Here is an 18,368-nt window from a genome sequence, read left to right on the forward strand (position 1 = left end):
CACAAACCTTATTGAGTTCTTTGAGAAGGTGACCAAAGAGGTGGATGAGGGTAAAGTGGTTGATGTGGTGTATATGGATTTCAGCAAAGCGTTTAATAAGGTTCCCCATGGTAAGCTTTTGCAGAAAATACGGACACGTGGGATTGAGGGTGATTTAGTGGTTTGGATCAGGAATTGGCTAGCTGTAAGAAAACAAAGGGTGCTGGTTGATGGGAAATATTCATCCTGGAGTTCAGTTACTAGTGGTGTACCACAAGGATCTGTTTTGGGGCCACTGCTGTTTGTCATTTTTATTAATGACTTGGATGAGGGCGTGGAAGGATGGATTAGTAAATTTGCGGATGACACTAAAGTCAGTGGAGTTGTAGACAGTGCAGAGGGAAGTGGCAGGTTACAGAGGGACATAGGTAAGCTGCAGAGCTGGGCTGAGAGGCGGCAAATGGAGTTTAATGTGGAAAAGTGTGAGGTGATTCACTTTGGAAGGAGTAACAGGAATACAGAGTACTGGGCTAATGGTAAGATACTTGGTAGTGTGGATGAACAGAGGGATCTGGGTGTCCATGTGCATAAATCCCTGAAAGTTGGCACCCAGGTTGATAGGGTTGTTAAGAAGGCGTACGGTGTGTTAGCTTTTATTGGTTGAGGGATTGAGTTTCGGAGCCAGGAGGTCATGCTGCAACTGTACAAAACTCTGGTGTGGCCGCATTTGGAGTATTGCGTACAATTCTGGTCGCCATATTATAGGAAAGATGTGGAAGTGTTGGAAAGGGTGCAGAGGAGATTTACCAGGATGTTGCCTGGTATGGTGGGAAAATCGTATGAGGAAAGGCTGAGGGGCTTGAGGTTGTTTTTGTTAGAGAGAAGAAGGTTAAGAGGTGACTTAATAGAGGCATACAAGATGGTCAGAGGATTAGATAGGGTGGATAGTGAGAACCTTTTTCCTCGGATGATGTTGGCTAGCACGAGGGGACATAGCTTTAAATTGAGGGGTGAGAGATATAGGACAGATGTTAGAGGTAGGTTCTTTACTCAGAGAGTAGTAAGGGCGTGGAATGCCCTGCCTGCAGCAGTGGTGGACTCGTCAACGTTGAGAGCGTTCAAGTGGTTATTGGATAAACATATGGATGATATTGGAATAGTGTAGATTAGAGGGGCTTTAGATTGGTACCACTGGTCGGCGCAACATCGAGGGCTGAAGGGCCTGTACTGCGCTGTAATGTTCTCTGTTCTATGTTCTAGAAACTTATAAAATTCTAACATTAGATTCAGAAAGAATGTTCCCAATAGTGGGGGAGTCCAGAACTAGGGTCATAATTTGAGGATAAGGGGTAAACCTTTCAGAACTTAAGTGAGGAGAAATTTCTTCACCCAGAGGGTGGTGAATGTGTAGAATTCACTACCACAGAAAAGAATTGAGGCCAAAATGTTGTCAGATTTCAAATCAAAATTAGATATAGCTTTTGGGGCTAAAGGGATCAAGGGATATGGGGGGAAGGGGGTGATCAGGATATTGAATTCAATGATCAGCCATGATCAAAATGAATTTTGGAGTAGGCTTGAAGGACCGAATGGCCTACTCCTGCTTCTAGTTTCTATGTTACAGCCTGGACGCATTTGAACAGCAGACGGTCTACCACTGCCTAACCGTCGCTGCCACTTTAACTGACCCTGCTCCCTTTATCCCCTTCACGGACCTCGTTCTGCCAGCTGAGTGAGGTTAAAATGGAAGGCCTGCCTTTTCTCACTGAGGGGCTGAGTGATCCAATTTGCATTTCATACTTTAGATAATGATGGCCTTTTTCTGTTGCATGGTGACATGGAGCAGTGTCCCAGCGTAGAGTGCAGCATCGAGGGCATCAGCATGCCTGCAAAATTATCAGGTGCTGTCTAACTGAAAAGGTCATAATAATACATTGCATGTCTCTGCTGCCTATTCGTTACGGAGCACGGTGGAAAATCCATCTCCTTCATTAAGCTGCAGCTCGTCTAAGTGGCTGTATGTTTCTTCATGATTGCTGGGAATGTTTTTTTTCTCTCTCTTCTGCCAGTAATGCTTTGCAATAATTAGGGGCAGTCATGGTAAGAAAAGTTGTCATGGTTACAGCCAGCACTCATTGAAGGTGCAGGAGTGCGGAGCTATCTAATTTATATTTAAACTGCTGCTGGTTCTGGGGAAGCGCTTCTTGTTGAGGTTGCTATCTCACACACGTTGATGTGGAAGAAACGGCATGTGTGTGAAATAACAAGCATGTTTCACAGGCCCTGGTAGATTTTGAGGGCAGAGTTGCATTTATATAGTGCCTGGTCGCATTCCGCAGGAATCTACAAGCTCTTCTCTGTGACTCAAGGAGCCAATCACAGCAGCCAAGTTGCGTAGAAATGAGAGGTCTTTTGAACAAAATGTCAAATAAAAACAGAAAAAGCTGGAAATACTCAACCTTCTGACAAAAGGGTGGGGTGAAAAAATGTTGGGTTGAATTTTATCTGGATTCAAGACCCTGATGTCAGGGTTCAAAGTGGGTTTTGAGCCCTCACCTGCTCCTGTTCTGTCCAAGACTACAAGAAACTACAAAAGGTCGTGAATCCAACACGCCAACCAGCCCAATCCATCACACAAACCAGCCTCCCATCCATTGACTCTGTCTACACTTCCCACTGCCTCGGAAAAGCAGCCAGCATAATTAAGGACCTCACGCACCCCGGACATTCTCTCTTCCACCTTCTTCCGTCGGGAAAAAGATACAAAAGTCTGAAGTCACATACCAACTGACTCAAGAACAGTTTCTTCCCTGCTGCCATCAGACTTTTGAATGGACCTTACTTGCATTAAGTTGATCTTTCTCTACACCCTAGCTATGACTGTAACACTACATTCTGCACCCTTTCCTTTCCTTCTCCCCTTTATACTCCATGAACAGTGTACTTTGTCTATATAGCGAGCAAGAAACAATACTTTTCACTGTATGTTAATACATGTGGCAATAATAAATCAAATCACCTGGTAGCAGCGGGGCCTGTGGGGCACTTTTATCACAGGTGGACCCTTCAGCTGGGATTTTCTGTCCCTCCTGCGGCAGGTTTTCCCACGGCAGAGGCAATGAGTCATTGGCCGCCAATTTGATCTTCCAGTCCTACCGAAGTCTACAGCATTTTGCATGGCTCCCCTGCCCCGCTGCTGAAGCACCGGCCGTGGGGCTGAGGGGGTTCGTCTTCAGTGGGGGGACTGGAAGATACCGCCGGCAGGAAGGACTGGAAAATCCCGACCCTATTGGGCGGCACGGTAGCTCCGTGGTTAGCACTACTGCCGCACAGCGCCAAGGAGCCGGGTTCAATTCCGGCCACGGGTCACTGTCTATGCAGAGTCTGTACGTGCTCCCCGTGTCTGTGTGGGTTTCCTCCGGGTGTTCCGGTTTCCTCCCACACGCCAAAGATGTGCGGGTTAGGTTGAATGGCCATGCTACATTAACCCTAGTGTCAGGGGGATTAGCAGGATAAATATATGGAGTTACAGGGATAGGGCCTGCGTGGGATTGTTGTTGGTCCAGACTCGATGGACTGAATGGCCTGTTTTTGCACTGTAGGAATTCTATGATTCTATGGGCCCGATTTTGCCATAAGGTTGCGCCCATTTTCAGGGAGGGATGTGGCAGGGGAGCGTTATTCTATCATTTTTTTTCTGCGCAAGCACAGTTGAAGGCACCAATCGGAGCTGCAGGATTTCAGGCGCGTTAAGCCCCGCCCACAGGCTTGTGCAGCACGATTCGGAATCGCTGATTTTTTTCAGGCAGAGTGCGTTTGGGGGCGCCTGAGAACGGGTCTAAAAATCAGATCTGAAACACTCCCAGTTTCAAGTCCGCCCAGCACTTAGAATCAAAATGGTAAAATAGGGCCCTATGATTCTAATTGGCTGTCTCTGGACTCAATGTCCGATGAAAGGCAGCAGTTGGGCAGCTGATGCTGCTGGCCCTATGAGGTGACCGACAGATTGGGCGGCACGGTAGCACAGTGGTTAGCACTGCTGCTTCACAGCTCCAGGGTCCTGGGTTCGATTCCCGGCTCGGGTCACTGTCTGTGTGGAGTTTGCACATTCTCCTCGTGTCTGCGTGGGTTTCCTCCGGGTGCTCCGGTTTCCTCCCACAGTCCCAAGATGTGCGGGTTAGGTTGATTGGCCATGTTAAAAAATTGCCCTTAGTGTCCTGGGATGTGTAGGTTAGAGGGATTAGCGGGTAAAATATGTGGGGGTAGGGCCTGGGTGGGATTGTGGTCGGTGCAGACTCGATGGGCCGAATGGCCTCCTTCTGCATTGTAGGGTTTCTTTCTATGAGATGTGAAACCTCAGCAGCCGAGGTGGCGGCTGCTAAAATAGAAATTGGACATGGAACATTGAACTTTGTTGGAAATTGGCTCCTTCTTGGAGTGAACAGCCTCACAGTGACCAGTCTCACTGCTGGGAAAATGTCCCGACACTGGGACTGCGTTGGCTAGTCAAGCCGACATGGCTCTATGCGATTTCTTTGGCTCAGCTCACAGTATTTCAGCCCCCCACTCCCCCCTCCCTGCCACGCCTCCTGGGGGCTTGCAGGATTTTGTCCATTATTCTTTTTCTGTCGCCACTGCCAGATATTTATTTCATTCTTTCACAATATGTGGATGTTGTTGGCTAGACCAGCCTTATTCTCCATTCCACATTGCCCTTGATAAGGTAGTGGTGAGCTACCTTCATGAATCATTTTAGTCCATGTACAGCCACAGTGCGGTCAAAGAAGGAAGGCCCAGATTTTGACCCTGTGACCGAGAAGTAACGGTGATCTAGTTCCAGGTCAGAATAGAATCCCTAAAGTGCAGAAGAAGCTATTCAGCCCGTTGCCTCTGCACCGACTCTCTGACAGAGTATCTCAGCCAGGCCCTCTCCCCTGCCCCATCCCCACAACCTCACACATTTCCCATAGCTAATCCATTTAACCGACACATCTTGGGACACGAAGGGGCAATTTATCACGGCCAATCCACCTAAACTGCAAATCTTTGGACGGTAGGAGGAAACCGGAGCACCCGGAGGAAACTCACACAGACACGAGGAGAACACTCAAACTCCACACAGTGACCCAAGGCTCGAATTGAACACGGGTCCCTGGCATTGTGAAGCAGCAAGTGCTAACCACCGTGCCACCGTGCCACCCTTGGCATTGAATGCTGTTGAATATTGAGTATGTTGAATGTTTCCAGTATTTTTTGCTTATTTTACATATCTGGCATTTTCATTTTGTATGAAATGTTATTCTGCATTTTCCATTTAGAAGGTTCTAACTGACCTTGCTGTTATTTTCAGCATTTCCCCTTCTTTAATCTGTATTGTTTGAAGAAAATCAGGCAATGGTGTAAGGCACTCTGCTGATTTGCTGTCATCAAGTTATGCTGCCATCCAAGGACAATTTAAACCACAGCATCTCAAACGATGCAGCAATCCCCCAGCACTGCAGTGGAAGTTCTGTCTAGATTATGTACTCAGAGAGGCCAATTAGTTACACTCCCCTGCTCTTTTTCCAAAGTCCCGCACACTTTTCTTTTCAATCCGATTCTGTTCTGCAAGTTACTGTTGAATCTGATTCCACTTTCAGGCAATGCAGTGCAGATTCTAACAACTCTGTGTAAAATTGCTTTCCTCACAGAGCCTCTGTTAAATCTTCCCTCCAGCTTTTCATCTCTGAGGAGAGCTGCAGCAGCTTCTTCAGTTTCTCCACATAACTGAACGCCTGCATGCCTGGCATCACTCTGGTAAATCCCTTCTTTAAGTTCGTCAAGGCTTTATCCTTCCTAAAGTGCGGTGCTCAGAATTGGGCACAATACGCTGGTTGCCCCAAACTTCTTAATTCAGATTGGCATCAAATTGAGACAATTAAATGCTAAAAAGAAAATGGGGCCCAGTAATAGTGTCGTGAGAGGAGGTCGTGTGATGCAATCGGGAGTGTCCCTGTCTCTGAGCCAGAGGCATCTGCGTTCAAGTCTCGCCGTAAGTAGTCTCACAACACCAGGTTAAAGTCCAACAGGTTTATTTGGTAGCACAAGCTTTCGGTGTGTCACTCCTTCTTCAGGTGAGTGAGGAGTTGTGTTCACAGACAGGGCATACATAGACACAAACTCAATTTACAAGATAATGGTTGGAATGTGAGTCTTTACAGGTAATCAAGTCTTAAAGGTACAGACAATGTGAGTGGAGAGAAGGTTAAGCACAGGTGTGTATTGTCTCCAGCCGGGACAGTTCTGTTCTGTTTGAGTATCAACCTGCAAAACCTTTGGACACATGGCAACAGCAGGTGGTAAGAGTGAGAGAGATCCCTGGTCAGCCATGTGATAGAAAGAATGTTGGATCTTTTAACATAAAAACATCAAAAGATAGAAAATAGGAGCAGGAGGAGGCTATTTGGCCCTTCGAGCCTGCTTCACCATTCATTACGATCATAGCTGATCATCCCAACTCAATAGCCTGATCCCACTTTCCCCACATATTCTTTGTTTCCCTTCACCTCAAGTGCTATATCTAACTGCTTCAGAAAGCATTCAATGTGTTGGCCTCATATATTTTCTGTGGTGGTAAATTTTGTAGGCTGACTACTCTCTGGGTGAAGAAATCTTTCCTCATCTCTGTCCTAAATGGTCTACCCTGTTTCCTCAGACTGTGACCCTGGTTCTGGATACCCCCAACATTGGGAACATCCTTCTTGCTCTACCCTGTTTGGTCCTGATAGAATTTATTGGTTTCTCTGAGATCCCCCCTCATTCTTCTGAACTCCAACGAATATAATCCTAACTGACTCAATTTCTCCTCACATGTCAGTCCCGTCATCCCAGGAATCAGTGTGGTAAACCTTCTCTGCACTTCCTCCATAGCAAGAACATCCTGCCTCGGATAAGGAGACCAAAACTGCACACACTATTCCAGGTATGGCTTCACCAAAGCATAATTGCATAAAGACATCGCTTTTGTTCTCAAATCCTCTTGCTATGAAGGCCAACACTATCACTGATTCCAGGTTGCAACATGCATGCAAAAATGCACGTTGCCGCAGCAACTTGGGACTCCCTGAGTGAACACACGACTACCACCACCAATAGCGTCTCAAAAATATGGCAGAGCAATACTGCCATTTTTACATCTTAAGCTAATGTTCCACATTCATCGTATTTACTAAAGTGTACTTTAGGAATTGTTATTATTGCACAGGATTCTTAAGTTGAACTCTTTTTTCCTGTATTCTCAGGCCAGAAGATCAAAGAAGTGGCCATCACAGTCAGATTTCCATTCCGCTCCTCTTGGCTTAGGTGGGAATGGAGTGGTGCATTTCGTGCCTGTTCTTCGACTCGAGCCTGGTGGGTAAAGTGCAGCATAGCTGCAGGAATCCTTTCAGTCAGTGCAGGAGTGTCAGGGAGAGTGAGGTCTTGCCCCCTTTTCACAGCCCTAGCTGCCATAAAGCAGGTACGTCTTGGCCATTTTGAGAAGCCAGGGAGAAGGTAAGTACTGTGGATAGGATTGGGCGGGTGTGGGATGAGGGGAGAGGTGACAGGTGACAGATTGGGGGGTTAGGATGAGTCAGGCGGATTTGGATGGGTAGAATGGGGAGAAGGGTTTGGGTGGCCGGAATGGAGGTGGGGGGAGGCTGAGATCAGAAATATTGGGGAGTAAAGGGGTCAGAGAGTCCGGATGATCAGTCAGAAGGATGAAGGGCAGCTGGGGGATAGACAGGAGAGTAGTTAGGGGGTTTAAGAGGATAGTCCAGGGTGGGGGAATAGGGGTGGGATTAATATTCGGGGTTCGGGTTGGTCATGGGGTAGTCAGGAGTTTGGGCAGGGTCCCTGGGTGCTGTGAGGCAGCAGTGCTAACCACTGTGCCATCGTACCACCCTTGTTTAATTTGGTGTAAAGTTGCCCACGTAAGTGGCTTGTTAGCTTTCCGTGACCCCACTGAATGATTAGTGGCGTGGAAATGACCCCAGGGCACATGTTGTTTATCGAAACAGGAATAATCCAAACAGCATAGATGATACACCGTAAATATTTCTCTTAAAAAAAAAAGAAATGTGACATATGTTACCTAGGAGAGCATGAAAATCTCCAGCCTGCGCTTCAGGATGGTTCAAGTGAACTGGAAACATTTCAGCAATCTCCTCAACTTCATCACAGTAATGGGAAAGCTGGTAGATGTAATGTCACCTCCCATGCATGTGAAATCACTCTCTGTGATGCAGTTTGTCTGCTGCGTACCAACTCGGGAAAGGATTACAGCTGAAGACTCACACAAGCCAGGCATTCAAAAACATACCATGCCTAATACATCTTTGTCTTGATCTGGGTGGAAAGATTAATGGGAAAGCAGGCCAACCCTGAACCTGGAATAAATGAAAGCAATTTGCATTTGGAGCCTGATCATCGTTGGAAACCCAACGTTAGAACTTGAGTTTTAGCAACATCGTGGTGGATTAAATGATTTGCTGCCTTCAAAAGCTGCAAAAACTGGTGATATACAGAAAGATTTGCATTTACAAAGCGTCCCCTCAGGACGTTGCAAGGCATTTTACAGCAAATTAAATATTTTTATAAGTATAGTCACTACCATAATGGAAGAAATATGGCAGCCAATTTCAGAAAAAGCAATGTGATAATCAGCTAACCAGATAATGAGCTTAATGATGTTGGTTAAGAGATAAATATTGGCCAAGACACCGGGGAGAACTCCCGTGCTACCTTCTAAATAACGTGGTGGGATCATTTACATCCCCCCATTGAGAGCACAGATGGCTCTTTGGTTTAACACTTCATCCAAAAGACAGTACCTGCAAACACTTTAGCACCGGAGTGTCAGCCTAGATTATATGCTCATGTTTCTGGGACCTTCCGACTCAGCAAGGCGAGGCTACCATCTGAGCCATGGCTGATACTTTTACAACTTTTATTACACCTTTGAAAACTGCTCCCTTGCTCATTCATAAAGTAATTATTGTTTTGATGATGCGCAGATCAGTAGAACGAAGAACAAAGTACAAAGAAAATTACAGCACAAGAACAGGTCCTTTGGCCTTCCAAGCTTGCACCGACCATGCTGCCCGACTTAACAACAAAAACCCTAACCTGCCGGAGACCATATCCCTCTATTCCCATCTCATTCATGCACTTGTCAAGAAGCCCCTTAAAAGCCACTACCGTTTCCGCTTCCACTACCTCCCCCGGCAACGAGTTCCAGGCACCCACCACTCTCTGTGTAAAAAATCTGCCTCGTACATCTCCTTTAAACCTTGTCCCTCGCACCTTAAACCTATGCCCCCTAGTAATTGACTCTTCCACTCTGGGAAAAAGCTTCTGACTATCCACTCTGTCCATACCTCTCATAATCTTGTAGACTTCTATCAGGTCTCCCCTCAACCTCTGTCGCTCCAGTGAGAACAAACCAAGTTTCTCCAACCTCTCCTCATAGCTAATGCCCTCCATGCCAGGTAACATCCTGGTAAATCTTTTCTGTACCCTCTCCAAAGCCTCCACATCCTTATGGTAGTGTAGCAACCAGAATTGAACACTATATTCCAAGGGCGGCCTAACTGATGTTCTATAAAGCTGCAACATGACTTGCCAATTTTTAAACTCAATGCCTCGGCTGATGAAGGCAGCATGCCGTATGCCTTCTTGACTACCTTCTCCACCTGCATTGCCACTTTCAGTGACCAGTGTACCTGTACGCCCAGATCCTTTTGCCTATTGATGCGCATCAATTGGACACGAGACTCGAAGCTTCAGTAAAAGAAGGCTTTTATTAACTAACAATGGAGCTATCAGAACTTTAACACACTATCCCAGACTGAAGGGGTCCCGTCCGAGCAGGGAGTCTTATACCTCTCCCAGGAGGCGGAGCCCGACTGGGATGTGCCACAACAGTAACAAACACAGGTGTAACAATCCCACCCTAACCCAACAGCAACATTAGTACACTCCCGCAGTAACCTATATACATTCCTGTAGTACTGGCCAGCCCTGGCTCAGTACTATCCAGTGGGAACCAACGATGGTTCACCACATTCACCCCTCCTTTGAGAACAAAGGCCGGCGGGGTACGAAAACAGACTAAAATGTCAGCAGATTATAAGTTCAGACGGTCTGGAGGACCGCACCGTCGTTGTGACCTCCTCAATACCGGCGGTGACACCGGAGTAGGCACTTGCGGTGGCGTTCTCCCCAAAACGGCGTCCAGCTGTTCTTCCACGGACTCACAGGCCGGTTGACCCTGATGAGACGGTAGTGCAGGGGATCCTGACACATCCTGCGGTGGCGACCATCTTCGGGGCTCAGGCAAGCTGTGCATTGGAGTAAAACTGTTAAGCAATGGTCCCGATGCTGCCCGCGCTATGTCCGGGGAAGAAATAAGAGATAATGGATTCGTCACTGGGGGTATGGGAGCAACAGGAGTTGCTACGTCCCCTGCAGGCGCCAGGTCTCGGATCGAGACTGTGTCCTCTTGCCCGTCAGGATATGCCACATAGGCATACTGAGGGTTGGCGTGGAGGAGGTGGACCTGTTCGACCAAGGGGTCGGACGTGCGGGCCCTTACATGTCGCTGCAGGAAGACGGGTCCTGGGTACGTCAACCAGGCTGGTAAAGATATCCCCGAGGAAGACTTCCGAGGGAATGAGAACATCCTCTCATGGGGAGTAGCATTGGTTGCCGTACACAGGAGGGAGCGAATAGAGTGAAGCGCATCAGGGAGGACCTCCTGCCAACGGGAGACTGGAAGACCTTTGGATTTCAACGCCAATAGGACAGCCTTCCAGACTGTAGCATTCTCTCGTTCCACCTGTCCATTACCCCTAGGGTTGTAACTCGTGGCCCTACTAGAGGCAATCCCGTATGAGAGCAGGAATTGCCTCAAGTCATCGCTCATGAACGACGAGCCCCTGTCGCTATGGATATAGCTGGGGTACCCGAACAGGGTAAAAAGATCACGGAATGCCTTGATCACCGTGGCAGCTGATGTGTCCGAGCAGGGGACAACAAACGGGAACCGGGAGTACTCATCGATTATGTTCAGAAAGTACACGTTCCGATCTGTTGAGGGAAGGGGGCCCTTAAAATCAACACTCAGCCTCTCGAAGGGGCGAGTGGCCTTGACCAAATGTGCCCGGTCAGGTTGGTAAAAGTGCGGTTTGCATTCCGCGCAAATCCGACAGCTCCTTGTTACCGACCTGACGTCCTCCACCGAGTAAGGCAGGTTGCGGGCTTTGACAAAGTGGTAGAGCCAAGTGACCCCAGGGTGGCACAGATCATTATGGAGGGCGTTCAAGCGATCCTCCTGAATACTAACGCATGTTCTGCGCGAGAGGGCATCCGAGGGCTCATTGAGTTTCCCTGGACGATACATGATATCGTAGTTATAGGTGGAGAGTTCAATTCTCCACCGCAAGATCTTGTCATTTTTGATCTTGCCACTCTGCGAGTTGTTGAACATGAACGCCACGGACCGCTGGTCTGTGATCAGGGTGAACCGCTTTCCCGCCAGGTAATGACGCCAGTGTCTGACGGCCTCCACAATGGCCTGGGCCTCCTTCTCCACCGCTGAATGCCGAATTTCGGGGCCTTGGAGGGTGCGGGAAAAAAACGCGACGGGCCTGCCCGCCTGGTTTAGTGTGGCGGCCAGGGCGAAATCAGATGCATCGCTTTCCACCTGAAAAGGGATGGATTCGTCTACCGCGTGCATCGTGGCTTTCGCGATGTCGTCTTTCAATTCCTTGAAGGCCAATTGGGCCTCTGGCGTGAGTGGAAAAGTCGTGGACTTAATAAGCGGACGGGCTTTGTCCGCGTAGTTGGGGACCCACTGCGCATAATAGGAGAAGAAGCCTAGGCATCTTCTCAGTGCTTTTGCGCTAGCGGGCAAGGGAAGTTCAGCAAGGGGGCGCATACGGTCTGGATCAGGGCCAATGACCCCGTTTTCCACCACGTATCCCAGGATGGCTAACCGGCGCGTACGGAATACACACTTCTCCCTGTTGTAGGTCAAGTTCAGGCGAGATGCAGTGCGTAAGAAGTTATGGAGATTTGTGTCATGGTCCTGCTGATCATGGCCGCAGATGGTGACATTATCCAGGTACGGGAAGGTAGCCTGCAGCCTGTTCTGGTGCACCATTCGGTCCATAGCACGCTGGAAGACCGAGACCCCATTGGTGACACCAAATGGAACCCTAAGAAAATGATACAAACGACCATCCGCCTCAAAAGCCGTGTAGTGTCGGTCCTCTGGGTGAATGGGGAGTTGGTGGTAGGCGGACTTGAGGTCTATGGTGGAGAACACCCGGTACTGCGCAATCTGATTGACCATATCAGATATGCGCGGGAGAGGATACGCATCCAGCTGTGTATATCGGTTAATGGTCTGACTGTAATCAATGACCATCCGGGGTTTGTTCCCGCTCTTGACCACCACAACCTGTGCTCTCCACAGACTAACACTGGGCTGTATGATCCCTTCTTTGAGGAGTCGCTGAACCTCAGATCTGATGAAGATCCGATCCTCAGTGCTGTAATGCCTACTTTTAGTAGCGATGGGCTTGCAGCCTGGTACCAGATTCTGAAATAAAGAGGGTGTGGTGATCTTTAAAGTAGGAAGATTACAGGCAGCCCTGGCTCAGTACTATCCAGTGGGAACCAACGATGGTTCACCACACCTATCAATACTCTTAAGGGTTCTGCCATTTACTGTATATTTCCTTTCTGCATTAGACCTTTTTTCCAAATGCATTACCTCACATTTGTCTGGATTAAACTCTATCTTCCATCTCTCCACCCAAGTCTCCAACTGATCTATATCCTGCTGTATCCTCTGATGGTCCTCATCGCTATCCGCAAATCCACCAACCTTTGTGTCGTCTGAAAACTTACTAATCAATCCAGTTACATTTTCCTCCTAATCATTTATATATATGACAAACAGCAAAGGTCCCAGCACTGATCCCTGAGGAACACCACTTGTCACAGCCCTCCATTCAGAAATGCACCCTTCCACTGCTACCCTCTGTCTTCTTTGACCGATGATGTGGAGATGCCGGCGTTGGACTGGGGTAAACACAATAAGAAGTTTAACAACACCAGGTTAAACTCCAACAGGTCCAAATAAACAAGTCCAAATAAACCTGTTAGACTTTAACCTGGTGTTGTTAAACTTCTTACTGTTCTTTGACCAAGCCGGTTTTGTATCCACCTTGCCAGCTCACCTCTGATCCCATGCGACTTCACCTTCTGCACCAGTCTGCCATGAGGGACCTTGTCAAAGGCCTTACTGAAGTCCATGTAGACAACATCCACTGCCATATCCTCATCAATCATCTTCGTCACTTCCTCGAAAAACTCGATCAAATTCATGGGACACGACCTCCCCTTCACAAAACCATGTTGCCTCTCACTAATATGTCCACTTATTTCCAAGTGGGAATAAATCCTGTCTTGAAGAATCCTCTCCAACAATTTCCCTACCACTGATGTAAGACTCACTGGCCTGTAATTACCTGGATTATTCTTGCTACCCTTCTTAAACAAGAGAACAACATTGGCTATTCTCCAATCCTCTGGGACCTCCCCTGTAGCCAGTGAGGATACAAAGATTTCTCTCATGGCCACAGCAATTTCCTCCCTTGCCTCTTTCAGTATTCTGGGGTATATCCCATCAGGCCCTGGAGATTTGTCTACCTCAATGTTTCTCAAGAACCCCAATACCTCCTCCTTTTTGATCTCAACATGACTCAAACTATCTACACACCCTTTCCCAGATTCATCATCCACCAAGTCCTTCTCTTTGGTGAATACTGATGCAAAGTACTAATTTAATACCTCGCACATTTCCTTTGGCTCCACACATAGATTCCCTCCCTTGTCCTTGAGTGGGCAAACCCTCTCCCTGGCTACCCTCTTGCTCTTTATATATGTACAAAAAGTCTTGGGATTTTCCTTAATCCTGCTGGCCAATGCTTTTTCATGACCCCTTTTAGCCCTTCTTACTCCTTGCTTAAGTTTATTTCTACTTCCCTTGTATTCCACACGTGCTTTGTGTGTTCCCAGCCTCCTAGCTTTGACAAATGCTTCCTTTTTCACTTTGACTAGCCTCACAATATCTCTCGTTATCCAAGGTTCCCAAAACTTGCCATACTTACCCTCCATCCTTACAGGAATGTGCCGGTCCTGAATCCCTATCAACTTACACTTGAAAGCCTCCCACATGCCAGATGTTGATTTGCCCTCAAACATCTGCCCTCAATCTACATTCTTCAGTTCCTTCCTAATATTGTTGTAATTAGCCTTCCCCCAATTTAGCACCTTAACTTGAGGACTACACTTATCTTTATCCATCAGTATCTTAAAGCTTACAGAATTGTGGTCACTGTTCCCGAACTGCTCCCCTACTGAAACATCGACCACCTGGCCGGGCTCGTTCCCCAATACCAGGTCCAGTATGGCCCTTCCCTAGTTGGACTATCTACATACTGTTTCAGGAAACCCTCCTGGATGCTCCTTACAAACTCTGCCCCATCCACGCCCCTAGCACTAAGTGAGTCCCAGTTAATGTAGGGGAAATTAAAATCTCCCACCACAACAACCTTGTTACTTTTACACCTTGCCAAAATCTGCCTACATATCTGTTCCTCAATCTCCCGCTGGCAGTTGGGTGGCCTATAGTAAACACCCAACACCTTTCCTATTCCTGAGCTCTACCCATATTGCCTTGCTGTATGAGCCCTCCGAGGTGTCCTCCTGGAGTACAGCTGTGATATTCTCCTTTACCAGTAGCGCAATTCCCCCACCCCTTTTACACCCCCCTCTATCCCACCTGAAACGTCTGTATCCTGGAATGTTAAGCTGCCAATCCTGTCCTTCCCTTATCCAAGTCTCTGTAATGGCCTACAAGAGGAGAGGCTGTACTTGATCTGATACTGACCAATGAACCTGGACAGGTGTCAGATCTCTCAGTGGGAGAGCATCTTGGGGATAGCGATCATAACTCTATCTCCTTTAGGCTTGCATTGGAAAAAGAGAGGATCAGGCAAGCTAGGAAAGTGTTTATATGGAGTAAGGGGAAATATGAAGACATTAGACAGCAAATTAGAGGAGTAAATTGGAAGGAGGTATTCTCGGGGAAATGTACTGAAGAGAGGTGGCAGTTTTTCAAGGAATGTCTGTCTAGAGTTCTACAGGACAACGTTCCGAGCAGACAGGGAGGTGTTGGTCGGTTAAAGGAACCATGGTGCACGAAAGCTGTGTGGGACCTAGTCAAGAAGAAAAGGAAAGCGTACAAAAGGCTCAGAGAGCTTGGCGAAGATAGGGATTTAGAAGCGTATACGGCTTGTAGGAAGGGACTAAACAAGGAAATTAGGAGAGCCAGAAAGGGTCACGAGAAGGCCCTGGCAGGTAGGATTAAGGAGAACCCTAAGGCGTTCTATAAATATGTGAAGAGTAAAAGGATGAGACGTAACGGAATAGGGCCTATAAAAGGTGAAGGCGGGAAAGTCTGTACGGAACCAGTAGAAATGGCAGAGGTGCTCAATGAGTATTTTGCCTCGGTTTTCACAGAGGAGAAGGACCTAGGTGGATGTACTGTGGGCGTGCAGTGGACTGAAAGGATTGAGTATGTGGAAATTAAGAAAGAGGTTGTGCTGGAATATTTGAATGGCATGAAGATAGATAAGTCGCTGGGTCCGGATGGGATGTACCCCAGGTTACTGTGAGAGACGAGGGAAGAGATTGCAGAGCCTCTGGCGATGATCTTTGCGTCATCGATGGAGACGGGGGAGGTGCCGGAGGATTGGAGGATTGCGGATGTGGTTCCTATTTTCAAGAAGGGGAATAGGGATAGCCCAGGTAATTACCGACCGGTGAGTCTAACCTCAGTGGTTGGTAAACTGATGGAGAAGATCCTGAGGGACAGGATATATGAGCATTTAGAGAGGTTTAGTATGCTCAAGAATACTCAGCATGGGTTTGTCAAGGGCAGATCGTGCCTTACGAGCCTGGTGGAGTTCTTCGAAAATGTGACTAAACACATTGACGAAGGGAAGGCGGTAGATGCGGTTTATATGGATTTTAGCAAGGCGTTCGATAAGGTCCCCCATGCAAGGCTTCTAGAAAAAGTGAGAGGGCATGGGATCCAAGGGGCTGCTGCCCGGTGGATCCAGAACTGGCTTGCCCAAAGGAGGCAGAGAGTGGGTATAGATGGGTCTTTTTCTAAATGGAGGTCGGTCACCAGTGGTGTGCCCCAGGGATTTGTTCTGGGACCCTTGCTGTTTGTCATTTTCATAAATGACCTGGATGAGGAAGCGGAGGGATGGGTTGGTAAGTTTGCCGACGACACGAAGGTTGGTGGGGTTGTGGATAGTCTGGAGGGATGTCAGAAGTTACAGAGGGACATTGATAGGATGCAAGACTGGGCGGACAAGTGGCAGATGGACTTCAACCCGGATAAATGCGTCGTGGTCCATTTTGGTAGGTCAAATGGGATGAAGGAGTACAATATAAAGGGAAAGACTCTTAGTACTGTAGAGGATCAGAAGGACCTTGGGGTCCGGGTCCATAGGACTCTAAAATCGGTCCCGCAGGTGGAGGAGGTGGTTAAGAAGGCGTATGGTGTGCTGGCCTTTATCAATCGAGGGATTGAGTTCAGGAGTCCGGGGATAATGATGCAGCTTTATAAGACTCTCGTCAGACCCCACTTGGAGTACTGTGCTCAGTTCTGGTCGCCTCACTATAGGAAGGATGTGGAAAAGATTGAAAGTGGTTAGCATTGCAGCCTCATAGTGCCAGGGACCTGGGTTCAATTCTAGCCTCGGGTGACAGTCTGTGTGGAATCTATATGTTCGCCCCATGTCTATATGGGTTTCCTCCGGGTGCTCCGGTTTCCTCCCAGAGTCCAAAGATGTGCGAGGTGAGGTGGATTGGCCATGTTAAATTGCCGCTTAGTGTCAGGGAAGCTAGCAGGGTAAATACATAGGGCTGCAGGGATAGTGGGGGCAATTCTCCCAGCTTGTTGCATTGCTTTTGTAGTGCAGTGGGCCTGGAGGCCATTTTGAGGGCTCTCCGCTGGGCGCCATGGCCTCCGTGAGTCCCTGGCAGCCGTATTTCCTGCGCCATCAGCTCCATGCCAGAAATTGACGCGGAGCTGCATAATCCATACAAATTCTAATTGAAAGATATTTTAAAAACATTAGTGGGCTTGAGACTGAAATCTCCGGGCCTGCTAGCCTCTTCCAACTGCCAGGGATGGTTCACTCCAGCGGGGTTTAGTATCGCTTCCCACATGCAGGGAGCTGGCGGCCCGACTGCGCTGGAGTGAAGCGGGGGCTATCGTGGCCACCCAGATAGTCTGGGGCCAGGGAGGGTGTGCTCCCTGGGGGCAAAGTGCCAATGCCCAAGGGGGCACATTGGCACTGCCCACCGGGCATTGGGCAGTGCCAAGGGCAGGGCCTAATGGAGGGCAGGGCCTGGTAGAGGGCGGGGGGGGTGGACAGAGCCTCTGGGTGTGAGATCAGCTGGGGTGAGTGCCACTCTGCATTTGGGCTGGGTGACAGAGGGAGGGAAGCTTTCCGTTGGGGTGTGGGGGGGATCGGGACTGTAGGGTGGAGGGGGTGGGGGGGCAGTGGGCAGGGCTACGGGTGGGGAGGAATCGGAGTTTGGAGCTGCATGGCTCGGAGGGAGTTTGAGGCAGTCCAGGGGTGGTGGGGGGTCGAGGCTGGCTTGGACACGTTGTGGTGGTGGGGTCGGAGGGGCAGCGATGTGGAGGTCGCAGGGCTGACCTGCGATCGAGCTAGCTAGCGATCGAGAGGCCAGCAGTGCGGGGCCTCTGCGGATGCACTGATCTCGGCGCTGACAGATTGGCGCATGCGCAGTGGCTCACTCAGCGCCATGCTGCCGGCCTCTCCAGCGGAAACAGACCCTGCCCACTGAATTTCAGCGTGATTCACGCTGCCGCACTCTGCAGTACACAGAGTGGTGGGCAACCATTTTGAAACTCCCGCTGAAAAAACCAATGAGATTTACTCCAATTTTTACACGACTTTGACATTTAGAATTGTTTTGGGAGAATCGCCTCCTCCGATTGTTGTTGGCGCAGACGCGATGGGCCGAATGGCCTTCTTCTGCACTGTAGGGATTCTATGATTCCGTGACATGGATGTCAGCTGGCAAGGTCGACATTTGTTTTCCACCCTTTAGTAGCTAACTGTGGTTAGGAATCAAAGACATTAGTGTGAAACTGAGGTTTCATCTCAGCCGGACCAAATGAGAGCTTTCCTTCCCTCGAGGAGATTATGAACCATTTGGATTTTTTAAATTAACAATCTGACAGCTTCATGATT

The sequence above is a fragment of the Mustelus asterias genome, chromosome 5, assembly GCF_964213995.1.
Source record: "Mustelus asterias chromosome 5, sMusAst1.hap1.1, whole genome shotgun sequence".
Classification (NCBI taxonomy): Eukaryota; Metazoa; Chordata; class Chondrichthyes; order Carcharhiniformes; family Triakidae; genus Mustelus; species Mustelus asterias.